We start from the raw sequence: 15,008 nt of genomic DNA, 5'->3' as shown, positions 1-15,008 counted from the left end.
CTTTAAAATTTTTTTTCAGTTTATAAAATTGCACTCATCCTTGTGCCTTTTGAGACTTCCATTTATCACTCCTTTTTTCCCTATATCATCCAGTCTTTTCTATTTGATATTTGTAGTGTCTCTTTCATGATCCACTGAATCCCATTGCTCCATGACATCTGTGTCAGATCACATTAATTTATTTTGTTTATTTAAAATACCTAAAAATCTGAAGGCAGTAGGGTAAAAGGATGCTTGCAGTGGAGTAAAAGAATGGAAGGGCTTTCTAAGAAATAAAAGTGTTTTCTTAGACTGAATTTTTTTTTTTTTTTTGGTGGCAAAATCCAAGCACAGCAAGTCAGGTAGGGACTGTGCTGTTAAAAGCTGGGGCAAAAGAAAGCCATATAGACAGGCGTATACATGAAACCCCACCACGGGCTGCCTAAATGGGGACACAACTTGTGTGTGCTGAGATAAGCAGGTAGTGACAGTGGCAAGAAAGAGAGAAGGGCTGAAGGCGACAGTGTGGAACAAGGAGTGCCCAAGCTCTCTCACAGTGTGCCTTATTTGTGTGAAAAGTTGTGCTAAAGAAGCTTCGTGTATGGATTCAAGTGTTTGTTTTCTTTATGGATATGGCTTTGTTAGTCTGGAACATTACTGTAGTCCTTACAGCGTAAGATATGCTCCTGTCTTTTAGAAGAGATTTAGGGGAGAGGTGTGTGTGTAAATCTACTTTTATACCTTTGGGATAAAAATCTGATGTTGGGTATTAAAAAAGGAGAGAGGGCATTGGGACCAGATTCTCAGGGCACTGTTTGTGAGTCCTTAGCAAAGCTGAGCCATAACGTTATGCATTTTAGACAAAAGATCTGGCCCATTGCCTGAACTTTTCCATGCTTCTTGCCAAATAAAAGGGCAAATATTCTATTTTTTTAGGTAGGGCATTGCAAAAACATGTTTTTTGTCTTGGCAATAATGGGATAAAGGAAGAATCCTTGACTTGCTCTCTTTTTTCTTTTTTTTCCTCTGATAAAGGACGTGCTGTATTGATTTTTATCTAACGGTGGAAAATGTCATAATGAGTGGAAACAAAGTGCGTGTTGCTCTTCTTAGATTGTTTGGCTGAGTTATCCTATTGTATAGTAGTGACATGTTGATTGGGACAAAATGTCTTACTACATTTAGTAATTTCAATAACCATTGTAAAATATTTGCAGTCTGAGTAGGAAAAAATATTAATTCTAGGGCTTTTTAATCCTTTTTACCAGACTCCTTGCATGTAACTTGTAATCTTTTACTTGTCCTTCCTCCGACTCTGGCTCCTGGCTTTTCAAATGTTATCTCTAATTCCTATTCCAAACCTTTTCTTTATTGTACAGTTTATTCTTTCTATACTATCCTTCATACTCTGTTGCTTAGACCTCTTTATGATATGTGGTGTGTAAGTATTCACAACTTGTCATTTGTGACTTCATTCCTGCTTGCATTTCTTCTGTTGATGCAGTTTTTGATTCTACTTGCATTTCCCTATTTTCTCACAGGCTCTGTCAGCAGAAATAGTTACTACTTTTGCCGCTGCTTTTGTATTTTAGACTAGTTACAATAAAATCTTAATCACCTTCTGCAGATTTTTCACCTGCTTTTATGAGAATTTTCTTCATTTCTGCAATTCAATTATATCACATATTGCCAGTCGCAGGTTCTTCTCATCACCCTTGACATAAACTTTGAGCCCTTCTCTTCTGCTACCCCTTTCCATACAAATAATTTCAATTGACATTATTCCTGAAGGTCGTGCTCAAAGAATAAAAGAATTTCACAAAGACTATTTATTTTTCTATTTTGTGTCCTTGGAAATAGAATTTTCTTCCTTATGCTCCTTCTTTCCCCAGCACGGGTTCATTTCCCTTATGCCTCATTTTTTCTTCTTTCTGACCTTCTGCTCACAGCACAGCCTGCCATCATAAGTAACCTCCCTGTCATGGGAACTAGTGCTTAAAAGAGGAGAGCAAGAGGACAGTTGTGCCAGAGGGTTGGTGTGCCTCTGGACTTTGTGCTGAGGTTAGGAGGAACATTTGCTATGTTGGACACATTTCTGTGTGTCTCTCCTCCCTTGACATTTTTGCATTTGCCTTTTGCTTTCCCCTCCACCACTCTTTCCCTCTGTTTCTCCCACACAGTTCATTCCTTTTTACACTTCCATATCCCACTCCTCACCTCACCAACATCATTTTTTCTGTCTTCAGCTTTGCTAGTGTCCGCTGCTTTTTTTCTCTACTCCTCCTCTTCCCTTCTGTTTCCACAGCCAGTTGAATTCCTGGTATACCATTGTAGTCCATGAACCCTTTTCACATGGTCTAGGTCTTGCAGTTATCCTCACTTTTCGTTCCAGCTCTGCCATTTCTCCTGCTCAGTGTTGCTGAGCAGAGCATCTGGTACAATGCACCTGTGTTCCTCTCCTCCTATGGCTGCCATGCTGATTTCCTTCTCCTTGGGATGGTTCTCCTGACAAGCTTTTCTTTCACCTTCTTCCTACCTCTCTTTTTGGAGTGAGTTTCATGTCCATTGCCCCATAAGAAGTCAACCTTCTCCTCAGGGACTGAATTAAGCAGGGAAAAAATGAGGGATGCTTTTTCCTTTATTTTAGTGCCAGAGCTGTCTCTGACCTGCATCATTTAAAAGCTCTAAAGGTTTTTCTATGGAGTGTGCTCAAATAGTGTTGTTTTTTTTTTCTTTTTTTCTTTTTTTTTTTTTTTCTCCCCAAGGGAAAAAGAAGCACCAGGTGGCAGTTTGATGATCAAAATTTGCTTAGCCTGATTTTGTTTCTTTCCTAACCTGTGCAGAACTGTAAAAGATCTCATAATAGTGTGCAGGTTGTGTAATAAAACTATGTTTAGGTCTGTCATCTTTGAATTTTAATGTAGTGGAAATGGAAGAGAAACTATCCTACCTATTTACAGACAGCAGTGGCTTCTTGAATGATCATTACTTCAGTGCAAGTTGAGGGTAGGGGGAGAATATTTGTCACTCTTCTGTAAAGAACTCCAATATTAGGAGCAGTCAAAAAAGCAAATTCAAAGTCACTAAAATGATTTTCCAGTGAGTTTCTTAACTGGAAAGACCTTGAGAGCAAATCATCCTTGGTCAGCCACATAAATCCCTGTATTCAGATGGTGAGTGTCTTTGTGCTCTCCTGGTCTCTCTTTCCACTTTGGAAAGGATACAGTAGCACTAGTAAAGGTAGAGAGAAGGGGAATCAAAAAAGTTGGTGATAGAAAACTACTTCTCTATGAACAGAAACAAAGTAGATTGGGAGTCTGTGGGTTGGAAGGGAGGGAAGCTGAAGGAAAATGTGGGAAGTCTAAAATCACAGACTTAGATGAGAAAGTTAATTATGGAATTGTTATTCAATGTTTATCAGAAGAACTAAGGCAACTGAAGGAAGATAGCAGTCTCTGGTTCTTAAATCCCTGCTCTGGTGGGCTGCTGGAAGCTGACTGCTTGTATCATAAAAGGCTTGTATTGCCTGTGCACTGCTCAGCCTGTTCTTTTCCTTGGTGTTTGCCTCAGCTACATTGGGGTAGGATAGTAAGCAGACTTTATATGAATCTTGAGTCTGAATCATGTACAGCAGCTCTTACTTCTTTGACAAGGGACACACATGCATTTTGTGTTTTTATTGCAGTGGTGCTCCTATAAAATGGCTAAATGGTTTATGTGAATAATCAGGTGTTCACTAGTGCCCAGACTAGAAAATTAGAAGCAATAAACATGCAGGAGGCTTGCTGTATTCTTAGTGGCATCATTGTATAATAAATTTACTTAACTTCTGAAAGATGTAGTTCTTTTTCTTCAGGCAGTCCAAAGTTGTTGTTTCAGAAGGAAGATGGACATAAATGAATGCTGTAATTTTTGCTGGGATTAGGAAAATATTATTTGCTGCCGCTAATTTCAGGCTTAATGAGATACTGGAAGAGTTCTGGTGGAGGTCTTGAGAGACTTCCAATTAGTCCTTTCTGCATAACATCTGAGGCAGTGTCTGCAGTCAGTTCTCAGGAAGAAAGTCTAATGTGAGTGTTCATAGTATGTTGTTTTCAGGGCCACATGGCTTTTGCTGCCTTGGGCAAAAAGTCAGCTCACTACCCATTTGCTTTTGGAGTCAAAGTCTGTTTAGAGAAGGATTATATTCATTGGAAGATAAATGCATAGTGCCACATGCTTAACCTCTTATGTTGGTAAATATTAGCCAGTTACTAATTTCTTTGTCTGATAATAACCTACTGTTGTTTCCAAAGCTTTCTTACAAAACTGATGTTCTGATTTCTTATGGGTTGCTGTAAGAGCATATTTACCATACCTTGTTTATATTTTTATCCCTTTGCTTACCAAATTCTGTAACTTGCTTTAAGTCACCTTTTGAGCCTTCCTGACCTGTATTGGTCCTTATTGAGGGAAATGTGATTTTGCTGCATTCATTGTCTCATTAAAGGATTTTTTATATTTAATAGAAGAATGAAGAAATAGCAGGCTATAGATTACAAACTGACTTTTTTTATCCACTTGCAGTCTGATTATGAGAGTATGAGAAGAATCTTGTGGTAGGCGTTTAATGACTTGGGAGACTGCCAGTGAACATCTTGTTTTAGCTTGCTTCACACATTAGATTTGTCTAATGTGTGGCTGAAGATTGCAGAAGATTTGGGTAAAAAGTAGAAACTTATGAGCAAAAGCAGAACAAATTTAACAGGTAATTGTGTTAAGGAACTCTAAGAACATTCTAGTGTTGTGCTTCTGGAGTGAAATGCTGAATTTGTTGTAAATAACTGTCAACAGACTAATTATAGAAAGAATTCTTGAGTAAAAACTGAAAGAGTAATATTTCTAAATTAATCTTATTTGGAAACAATATATAAGAAACCTGATCTATGTGCACAACTTTTGCTATTTTAAACAAACCCAAGTTAATAAAAGGAAGTTAAAACCTCTAAATAATACATTATCTCCTGCTGTCTGCAGGCACATTTCTCATTTGGAGCTTGGTATTAGACTCAATTTACACTTGCAACTGCAGGCTTGTGTGTTAGCTTGTTTAAGTAGAGGTAAGACATCTAAGACATTAAAGTACATCAGCTGAAGCACATCAAAGTTTAATGGATGCTGTCATTCAGAACTAAAGCGATTTTAACTTGATTCCCATAAGGAGCAGAGGTTTAATATGCTTAATATGTTTTGAATTCATACCTCTGATTTGATTTAATTTTCTATTTAAAGAAGACTCTAAGTATAAATTATATATCTAAATGCCTGTATCCCAGTCTCAGGTAGAATGGAGCATAGGAAGGATATGAGCATAACCATTAGGGTTGAGTTTGGTTGGTTAGTTGGCTGGATTTTTTCATCTTTTTTTTTCTTTTTTCTTTTCCCACATTAGCTATAAAAAAGTAGTATTTTCTTTTAATCCTTGAATGCTAAAATATATACAAGTTGTCACATAATAGTGTCACGGAAAACTTAATGGGATTTACAAGACGGTGTTATTCCTCCCTGAAAAATCTGCTGTTTCTGTGATTCAGCATCATGGAAACGGTATATAACAGAATTGTATCCCAGCTGGAGGTTGCTGTTTTGTTGGTGGATCAACCTTCTTGTTTGGTCCTGATTGGGGCATTTAGTTTCTTCTAGCATCTCAGAGCATGGACTTTATGCTGGCATTAGGCAGACAGGTGTCCTGATTCTGGCCATGACAGGGTTAATTTTTGCACGAGGACCGCTCATGCTATTTTCCAGGAATGGGGGAAGGGGTCCCTTTTGGGTCTGTGTTGTCAGAGCCCCTGTGATGCTGAGCATTTGCATATGAATCATTCACCTCTCTTGCACACACTTTTGTTATTAATATTGTTGCTGTTTCCAGTAAATTGTTCTTCTCTCAAGCCTGAACTTTGCGTTTTGTGCCTTCAATTCTCTCCAGCCCTCCAGAGGGGTTGGGGAATAGGGAGGAGTGAGCATTGACACATGGTTTGAAGTGGTTTTGGTGGGAACACTTAATTGGAGAATACCATTCCTAAACCATGACACAAGATAGCTGATACCTGATCTGGCATACAGCCCCTGGATACAAAATTAAGCTAAGTTAGTTATTTTTTTCCAAACAGTTTTTGAATTACAAAATAATGGTTTTTTAGTACTTTGTATTATCAGAAGAGTGCCTTCTTAAAATGCTATTGGACATGATAATAAATTATTGTTAGAATGTTGTCTCATTATAACTGTTGATTTATATTCCTGTATATTTCTGTATTGGAGAAATAATTGTCTGCAAGTTGAGAACATGGATGTGAGAGTACTGAGTAGCAGCACACATGACCTTGAATAATACACCAAGTCCTTTTACAAAGCAGGGGTAGATTTAAATTCTAAAGTTGGATTTGTAACTTGCAGCATACACACTTGAGAATCTGCATTTTTTTTGGCCCTTTCCTGGGAAACGTCTGGTATGCCTTCCTTCAGGCTGTAGAGGGTCACCTCTCTGGAATATTTTTTGCCTGGAATATTGTCCTGAGGTGCTCAAGCTGTGTCTCTCCAGGCACTGGGCCCCTTGTGTTCAGCAGGTCAGAGCAGTGGAGAGGACTGAAGTCCTGTCTGCCACTTGGTGGGAGTGCTCTGGTTGTTGAGAGAGGAGATGCTGGCAGTCTCACAACCGATTTATTATGGAGCCAAATCTGTTATGCATCATCTGAGAGAGCTCCTCACACACAGAATTTTACAGGTGGCTTTGGCAGAAACTTTGGATCTTGGGTATGGGTGTTGGATCAGCTCAGCATTGTCACACTTGGTGCACTCTGGTTCTAGCAAATGTGGGAAATTTTCATACCATAGGATAGAGGATAAGAAGTAGAGACACAGAAGTGCACTTTTCCCTGAGCCTAACAAACACATTCACCAAGTTGGGAGGCTGGTTATTGTCACTGTTCAGATACAAGAAGTTGTTAGGTGGAAGTTTTTTCAAGATCTGTGGGTTTGTTTTTTTTTAGTGGTAACTTCAAATAACTTGTTTCACAATTTGTGTTTATACTGTATAAATATTATCTTTGCGGGATAGTATTGCAATCCCTGCCCAATATTTTGTATAGATTAGAAATTTATTACCTTTTAAGAGATGCATCACTATGGTGCCATAATTAATTGAGGTTGGAAAAACATGCTTTTTGGCTGTTCTTTGCTGAAGCACTGTTTGTCTTACTCTGGTTCATATACCATTTATCTTTCTGAAATTTTCTTGAGAGGAAAACCTTTGAAAAATGGACCATCAGCATTGATGTCTACTCGTCCTGTTTGCCCTTCTGCAAGAGTTTTAGAGCACCTCAGTTACCATCACTGTTTATTCACTATGAGATACGGCGCTAGAGCTAGGTGATAACTGGTTGTCAGGAATTCAGAAAAGTGTGGAAATGTTAGAATAAGACCTGCAAGAGAAAACTAGTTGCAGTTTAAAACTCCAGAGTGAATGTGTGGGTTCGGGAATGATGTGTTGCTACTTGTAATGTGTTGTATTCCCTCTCACCCATTTTAACATTTTAATATAGCTTTAGGTTTAAGTCTTTGTTAGTTTAGTTTGATAGGAAATTTCTTTATCCTATTTCTATATCCAGAAATATCTTTATTATTTCTGTTCTTTCAGTAACAGAAGAAAATTCTAGTCAACCTAGAAGCAAAGCCAGGATATCTTAAAATCTTCAGAAAGGACTTTTTCAGCAAGTTACTTTCAGTTTAATTGTTGGTGTTATCTGAGTGGTTGGATGTTCTTTTATTGTAGGCCAAATAAGGAGAAAAATCTCTGTAGACAGAGACAGAGCTTATCTATACCTTTCGGTTAGGAGGAAAATGGTTATTGCTAAATCTGTGCCAGAATGACCAAAATTAAATACACAGCTACCTTTAAAAGAAGAGAGTGTAGAATTCAATTGTCCTAAAGGAAATGAAGTTTCCTTTAGGAAGATGTGCAAATTCAATAATAATTCAGATTTATTTTGATGAAAAATATGAAAATAAATTATATATCTAATATGTGCACTGGAGCAAGGCTGATATTGTGTGTTCTTAATGTCAGCATTTCCTCATATAGTTGTATTAAAAATTGAGAAATTTTTGCTTTAGAAGTAATTTTACAGTCGTTCTTTGTCTCTATTATTAAGAAGTCTGTGCTCTGGTATAGAATATTGGTAAGTAAGAAATTGAAAGCATTTTTATACTTGAATTTCTGCTCGTGTGCTTCAAGATAAATGCCAAAGATAATTTTTTTTTTCTGGAGACCTTAAGAATTAAAAGTGCAGTTATCCTAGTTTCTATTTCTTTAGCTGAGTTAAAATGTAATACTTACAAGATGTCTTTTGCCAAGCTTTTGTTTCAGAATAATAATGTTATTTAGCAATGCCAGACCATTTTCAGCTCCCGAAATGAAAATATTTATAGAATAAATACTTTCTTAATCCTTCTCATAGGAGGAGGGTGGGGCACATTTTTGCCTTCTTCCTGTCCTGACATTTGGCAGTTTACTGGTTAGATTCTGCTCATTGTCTTCTTTCTTTTTTTTTTTTTAAACATACTTGATCTTTCTCTTCTGGTAGTCTAAAGCCCTCACAGCTTGGGGAATGTTTGCTTTGAAGAGATGCAAGTATGAAAAAAGGTTGAAGAATACTTGGAGGGATCTTTTAATTTGAAGGATCGCTTGGGATCAACTGGTTAAAATCAAATACATGTATAGGAAGAACTAGAGGGAAGAAGAGAGTCTGCATGGTCTCTACTTAGAGTCTGTTTTGAATTATTTTAGTTTGTTAATTTTAATTTGCAGTGTTCCTTGGAGTAAACTCAGGCAGCACTCCTAGCAGTTTGTGTAAGAATGGCAGTTGTAAATTTTTGGCATTTTACTCTACCTCCCCTACTTAGTTTTGCATGCCAAAGGCAGTCCAAGGACAGGCCTTACCAGACCAGAGTATGAAGAATATGTCCTTTCTAAAGTAGAGCTTAAGATAATGCTTAAACTTTTGCCTTTCTTTTTAGATTCTTTGGGTGGTTTCTTTTTTTTTTTTTTAATTTTGTGTGTGTACATATCTATATTTCTCCATGTCTGCTTTTATGTTGCCTGAATCTTTCTGAGACCTCTTATATAAGGGTCAGCCATGGACAACTTAAAGCTGGAAACAAACCCTCCATACCTGCTCGGTTTGAAGGTATTAATATATTGGTACTTCAGTTATGCAGTAACTCTGTAATTGTAATTTCTCCAAGTGGAAATATGAATCCAAACTGGAAAATCCCTAACTTCAGAATTAACTCGATCACTAAAAAAAGCTGAATTTTGAGTAGATTTCTAATGTGGTACCCTGTTTAAATTTGAGTTCTCTTCTCTTTTCTTGATAACTTCTCCTCTTAACTTGAGAACTTCAAGATCTGTAGCACAGTTAGCAAAGGATTGTTCTTACATGTTAAATAAAATAAATAGGTGCCTATTTATTTTGTGGGTTTTTTTAAATTTTATTTTGGTTTGGTTTTGGGGTTTTTTTGTGGGGTTTTTTGTGTTTTGTTTTGGTGTTTTTTTTTTTTTTTTTGGAGAGAGAGGCCCATATGTACCTCCCTGAGGGAAAAGCTGCAGCATGAGCTTGATATGATAATAGGAAAGGATGGAAAGGAAAGGATAATATTAATAACACCAAGGAGAGGATCTAGTATTGATTAATAGCATCAAAACCAGCTGGAATTTTAAAAGACCTTCTGAAGAAGTAAAATTATGATCTTTATGTTCCTTTGAAAAGCCCAGCTTCAATTAAAGAAAAACTTCAGTGACCCTAGAGACTTCGAATAGATTCATCACAGAAGAGGGAGTTTTAAAATTCTCTAATGTACAATTGCTTTCATGAGCAATCAGCCTCATGCTTTGGCCTTTCCTGTGATTTCTTGTGCTCCACATTTCTGCCTGTTAGAGGTTTTTGTTCTAACCTTGAAAATGGTTTAATGCAGTACAGTGTGGATTTCCATCAAAGAAACTACCAGTGCTGTTCTAGATCAGTTGAAGTACATAGATCAACACTGAAGTAAACTGTGTGAAAGGTGGATACACCTCTTAGATGAGATTGCCCCCGAATAAATTTTTGAAGGTGGTTATGGGTTTTGTCATCGCTGACACAGAAATACGTGTTTGCTGCAAGATTTACTAGTGTCAGTCGTGAGAGCACTGGTTTATCTTCCTGTTTTCTCTAATTTTTCTTAGGTTTCCTTCACCACAAGATGAAAGTGTCTGTCCTCACCTGCTTTTTCAAGACGTAGCTAGAAAGCATTATTCATCCAGTGGCATAAAAGTATTTCTGAGCAAGATTTATTTCCTTGAGGAATGTACTTTTTGACTTGTGTTTAAATGTGCGAAGTGCCCTCAAAATTGATCACATTGTTTATATTGGTAATACTGCAATTCTTCTCCCATTCACAGAAGTTTTCTATCTCTGGGAGAAAAAAGGGAGAATTTTACCTATCTCAAAAGATCAAGAGACTTCCTAGTTGCTTGTCTACTTCTTGTAAAAAGAACTTGCATTATCGGGTGATAGATGATTTTCAGGCTCAGTTCAAGCGTTTAAACCAAATTGCTGTAGGGCTTGCTGTCAATCATCTTTTCCACATCCTGGAGATGATCAGTAAAACCTCACCAAACCTATTTTTCATGAAGGCTTCTACAAGAGCACACACTGCATAGGCATCTGTCTAGGGAATGTAGTGATGACTTATGTCAAATTCATCAACTAAATTTGTTGTCCAATGGTGCTAAAGAAGCAAATGAAATATACTGTTTTCCCTGCTATTGAGAAGCTATTCCTGAACCTTCCTGTTCATGAGATGCTAACTTGCAGGGTAATTTTATCTCTTATTAGCTGTCTTTCTGTTCTTCAGCCATGATTATCATCTAGGGTAATGATTTCTTTCATCATTGATGCTCATATCTATGTGTTTTGATGGGTATCCATCTTATTTCTTTCAATATTTGATCAGTTACAGCAATTGAGAATGTTACAGTAATTGAGAATTCCCCATTGAGAGATGGATTGTTTTGCTCCTTTGGTCACCCTTTACCTCTTTCTGGGAGAGTTCATCTTTTGTGTGGGTGTGGAGGGAGAGGTGTTTGAGCAAAGAAAACCGCATGAAGTATTTAAAAAAAATCACAGAAGCCTTTTATGTATTGATATAAATACATTCCATTCTCCCCTGTAAGGACCTCAACTAGGATATCTAATATCAGATTTACCATCTCAATTTTCTTCATTGTTTTATGGCAATTCAGTTCTACCACTTGTCACTTGCACCTGATGACTTTTCAGTCTATAGTGGAAATTCTTGGTTAGTTTTTAAGTGCATGAATTCAGATTTTATGCTGTTGATTTAATCTTGGTTCTGTTACTCTTTGTTTACTCAGTCACAGAATAAAGTAGCATAAAAGATGAAGCATTATCACATTCCTTTTCTTCCTTGGAAATGCTGCCTTGATTTATTCAGATAATTTCATTCACACTCATGATGTTGATACTGAGGTGGGTTTTATTAATAAACACAATACTTGTTCTTTGTGAACTCTTCAAATAGTTAATACATAGAGATACTTTCTCCTGAAATGTGTCCCATTGTCAGCTGCCCCTTTAGGGTACCTTGGGTATAGTCCAGTTGTCATCATTCCCATCTGATGAAGTACTTAAAACTATTATAAGGTTGAAATTTGAAGACAGATCTTCTGCTTGAGTAGAAAATCAATTATCAGAGAAGAAAGTCAGGATAGTTCATTTTCCACACATTTTTCTTCATGTTCGTTGTTTCAAAATTGGTTTTTTGCAAGCTTTGGATTCACCAAAGTCTCCAAATGTCTCCTTTGTGTCCCTTTTTTGGATGTGTGTGATGTATTTGATAATCATCTGATACCACCTCTGAGTTTTGCTTCTAAATGACTTGTGCTAGTTTTTACTTTCTTAAGTGTGAGGCATTTCTTTTATCTGTGTGTTCATTCATTCCATGGTCAGTATCATAACTATTATTGAAAACTGAGGTAAAAAGAACAGATTTTTTTTTTCTTTGTTTTATGATATCCCACTTTTACTTGCTTAATCTTGTATATTCTCTTGTGCTCCTTTGTTGGCTAGACGGCCTTTACTCTTTACTTGGATTTTCTATGCGAAGTCTACCTCGGCATGACTACTGACATTTTACATTTCCAAGGCTTCAAGCTTCTATACCAATACTGTTGCCAACTTAACTTTTTTTCAGGCATCAGAGACTTTCACATAATGACCTTCCCCTTCCCCTGCTGTAAGACATATTCGCTTGTGAGGGAAATTCTCACAGTGTGCATCGTGGAGAACTTATTATTCATCACACAGTTGAAGAAATTACTAGCAATTCTGCATATAGCAGATATCCATTTGGGAATCCTAAAAGCTGTTCCATGCTATTTGGGCTATCCAAAAGCATAATTTTAAACTTTAAGCTGTGGCATCAGCTAAGAATGGTGATAAACAAAGATGCTTGTACAATTCTCTTGTTAATACTTATAATAATAATCATCATCATAATCTGTTTACATGAAAGCCATTGTACAGGACAGTCAAAGTAGCACAGATGTTGACAATTCACTATGAAGTCATCCTCAGTGTCTTTCTGTCTGAACTGCCTTGTGTTCTGCTACAAGAAGGGAATGTATCATAACTGAGACACAGGTTTTTATTAGCATTTTACCTTAAGTTGGGTATGATGGAACTTAAATTTTAGAGGAACATTAGGTTAAAGTACTATTCAAGTACAATGCTGTGTTCATTTACTAATAAATTATAGTAATTACAGATCCTTTTTATGTTCCAGTTGCTATCTTGTAATAGAACGTGTTGCCCATACACTGGAATCTTTCAATTACTAGGACAATATAGGAATTTCTTCCTTCTAAGTTCAAACTTAAATCAACCAAGTTTTCAAACTGATTTACTTCTGCAGAAGACCTGAGAAAGTAATATCGGTATGATGTTTCATTTATCTGTTCTGTTTGTTTAAAGTTTATACAGCAATCTGCTGCAGGAAAACTGCAGATGATTTACCACATACCTGAAGCTGTCCATGTGGTTCTAGGTAGGGCTGAAATGCCCATCTGTGAAAGATGTTTATGGTGATGCATGGACATAACAATCATATCACGTAAGGGTGCATCACTCACCTGTTAGATGTATGTGGCATGTGTAGAAGGTAAATATTGACAAAATTCTAGTCAAACATAGAAGTTTTTAGGGTAGGTGCTAGATTCAATCATGATGCAAGTAGTTTCACTATGTCACCCTAATTTTCACATTGATGGCTTCCACCTGTCTGCTCTGAAGTTGCTCGTTTCTTTTTGTCTCAGCCTTAGATCCATACGTGTCTTTGAAATACTTGTCTCAAACTTGCTGTCTTTTGATTTCCATGGCTGTGTATTTGGTTCTGCCCAGTATTCTTTTCTGATCACATCTTTCTAATGCTTTTAGAATGACTTCCCTTATCTCCACTCTTTATGTACCTAAGAGTTACATGTCTTCAGTCCTTGTGGTCGCCTTCTCTCCTGCAGTAGCATGTTTTTAGATGAGATGGTTTTTAACATAAATCTCACCAACAGTTTGTGTTTGTGGCTCATGCTCATCCCTCGCACCTTACTTATCATTTTTGACCTCCTGTAGTTGTAGTGGAGCACCACTGCAAGTCCAGCATAACTAGAATAGAGCTCTCATTCTTGATGTGGTGTGTTGGACTCCTGGAACCAACATTTCCTTGGTTTCTCTTGTGCTGCTGAAGCATTGGCTGCTGTGGCATGCAGCCTTGACAGCCAGAATGTAACAAAGAGCAAGTCTCACAAGGAATTGCTGAGGGAACTGGGTTTGTTTGAAAAGCAGAAAAGGAGGCTTAAGGTTTGGGAAAGAAAGAAAAATAAGAAAACTCTTCCTGCATGGTAAAAAAAAGCATCTAAATTATTTCATTTGCTGGAAAACTGGAATACATTTAAGCAGCTATGATATTCTTTAGATTTCTTGTCTTGATAGATATCTGTATAGTCAAAAGATAATGTAATTTAAAATCAGTATTTTATTTCCCCTAAAATAAACATCTTGAGTCTTTTTCTGTAGGGTGAAAAAAGGGAGGACTCATTTCTCCCAAGTGTATCTTGGAACATACTCCATTTACAATTTTGCCATTATGAATTGATTCTTGGCAATGTATATACTAGTGCTGCAGATGTAAGCAATTTCCAGATAGAACAGAAGTGATCAATCATTCTGGTGACTACAGTGTAGAGAGGAGGGGGGAAAAAAGTGATTCCATGGAAATTATGTTTTTGGGAGTACCGCTTCACAACTCCTCCTGAACCTGGTTTAATCTGGCAGAAGGATGACTTCAGCAGCAGTGCCTGCTTTAATATGCTGTCTAATTAGTGATGAGACCTAGTTTTATTTCTTACAAGCAATAAATAAATACAGGATTATTTCTGGATTACAGAATAATAGTTGAAACAATCAGTAGGAAGCCAATTTTGGTAAACTTCTCTTTGAAAACACCCTGTTTTCTGAGAACTATGGCCTATGAACTTTGGGGCAAGTGAGGTAGGGATCCAAAGCAAAATAAAATTATTGATAATAAAATAATTATATGATGATCAAGAACTCTGTTGTCCAGACAAAGAACTGGACCAGCTGCACAACCTTCATTCTGGCATCCTCAAATCTTGATGTTCACCTTTGATAAGAAAACAGTTATACCTGTGTGTAATAACTTTTTAAAAGAAAAATACTGATGGCAAGCAGGATGAATAGGTGGGATGGGCAGCTCTGTGCTGAGTGTGGGGCAGAGAAAGGTAGGTAGTAGTGGGCAGCTATGCTGTTAGAACAGCAACCCAGGCCCTGGAGGCTGTGTACATCCTGATTTTGGTGTTTGGAAGATAACGTGCTGAATCAGTGGTGTCTTTCCTTCTAGGGCCTGATTTAGAATTA

At 37.1% G+C, this 15,008-nt stretch overlaps 1 protein-coding gene across 2 annotated transcripts in view; it reads left to right on the top strand.

Annotated features, from left to right (window-relative positions):
• The window catches only part of CDK19 (cyclin dependent kinase 19), a 119,531-nt gene that overhangs the window by 29,183 nt on the left and 75,340 nt on the right, over positions 1-15,008 (top strand). The window lies entirely within an intron of this gene.

Source organism: Motacilla alba, chromosome 3 (genome assembly GCF_015832195.1).
Source record: "Motacilla alba alba isolate MOTALB_02 chromosome 3, Motacilla_alba_V1.0_pri, whole genome shotgun sequence".
Classification (NCBI taxonomy): domain Eukaryota; kingdom Metazoa; phylum Chordata; class Aves; order Passeriformes; family Motacillidae; genus Motacilla; species Motacilla alba.
Note: the sequence above shows the minus strand (reverse complement) of the source record. Positions and strands in the feature narration are given on the sequence as shown.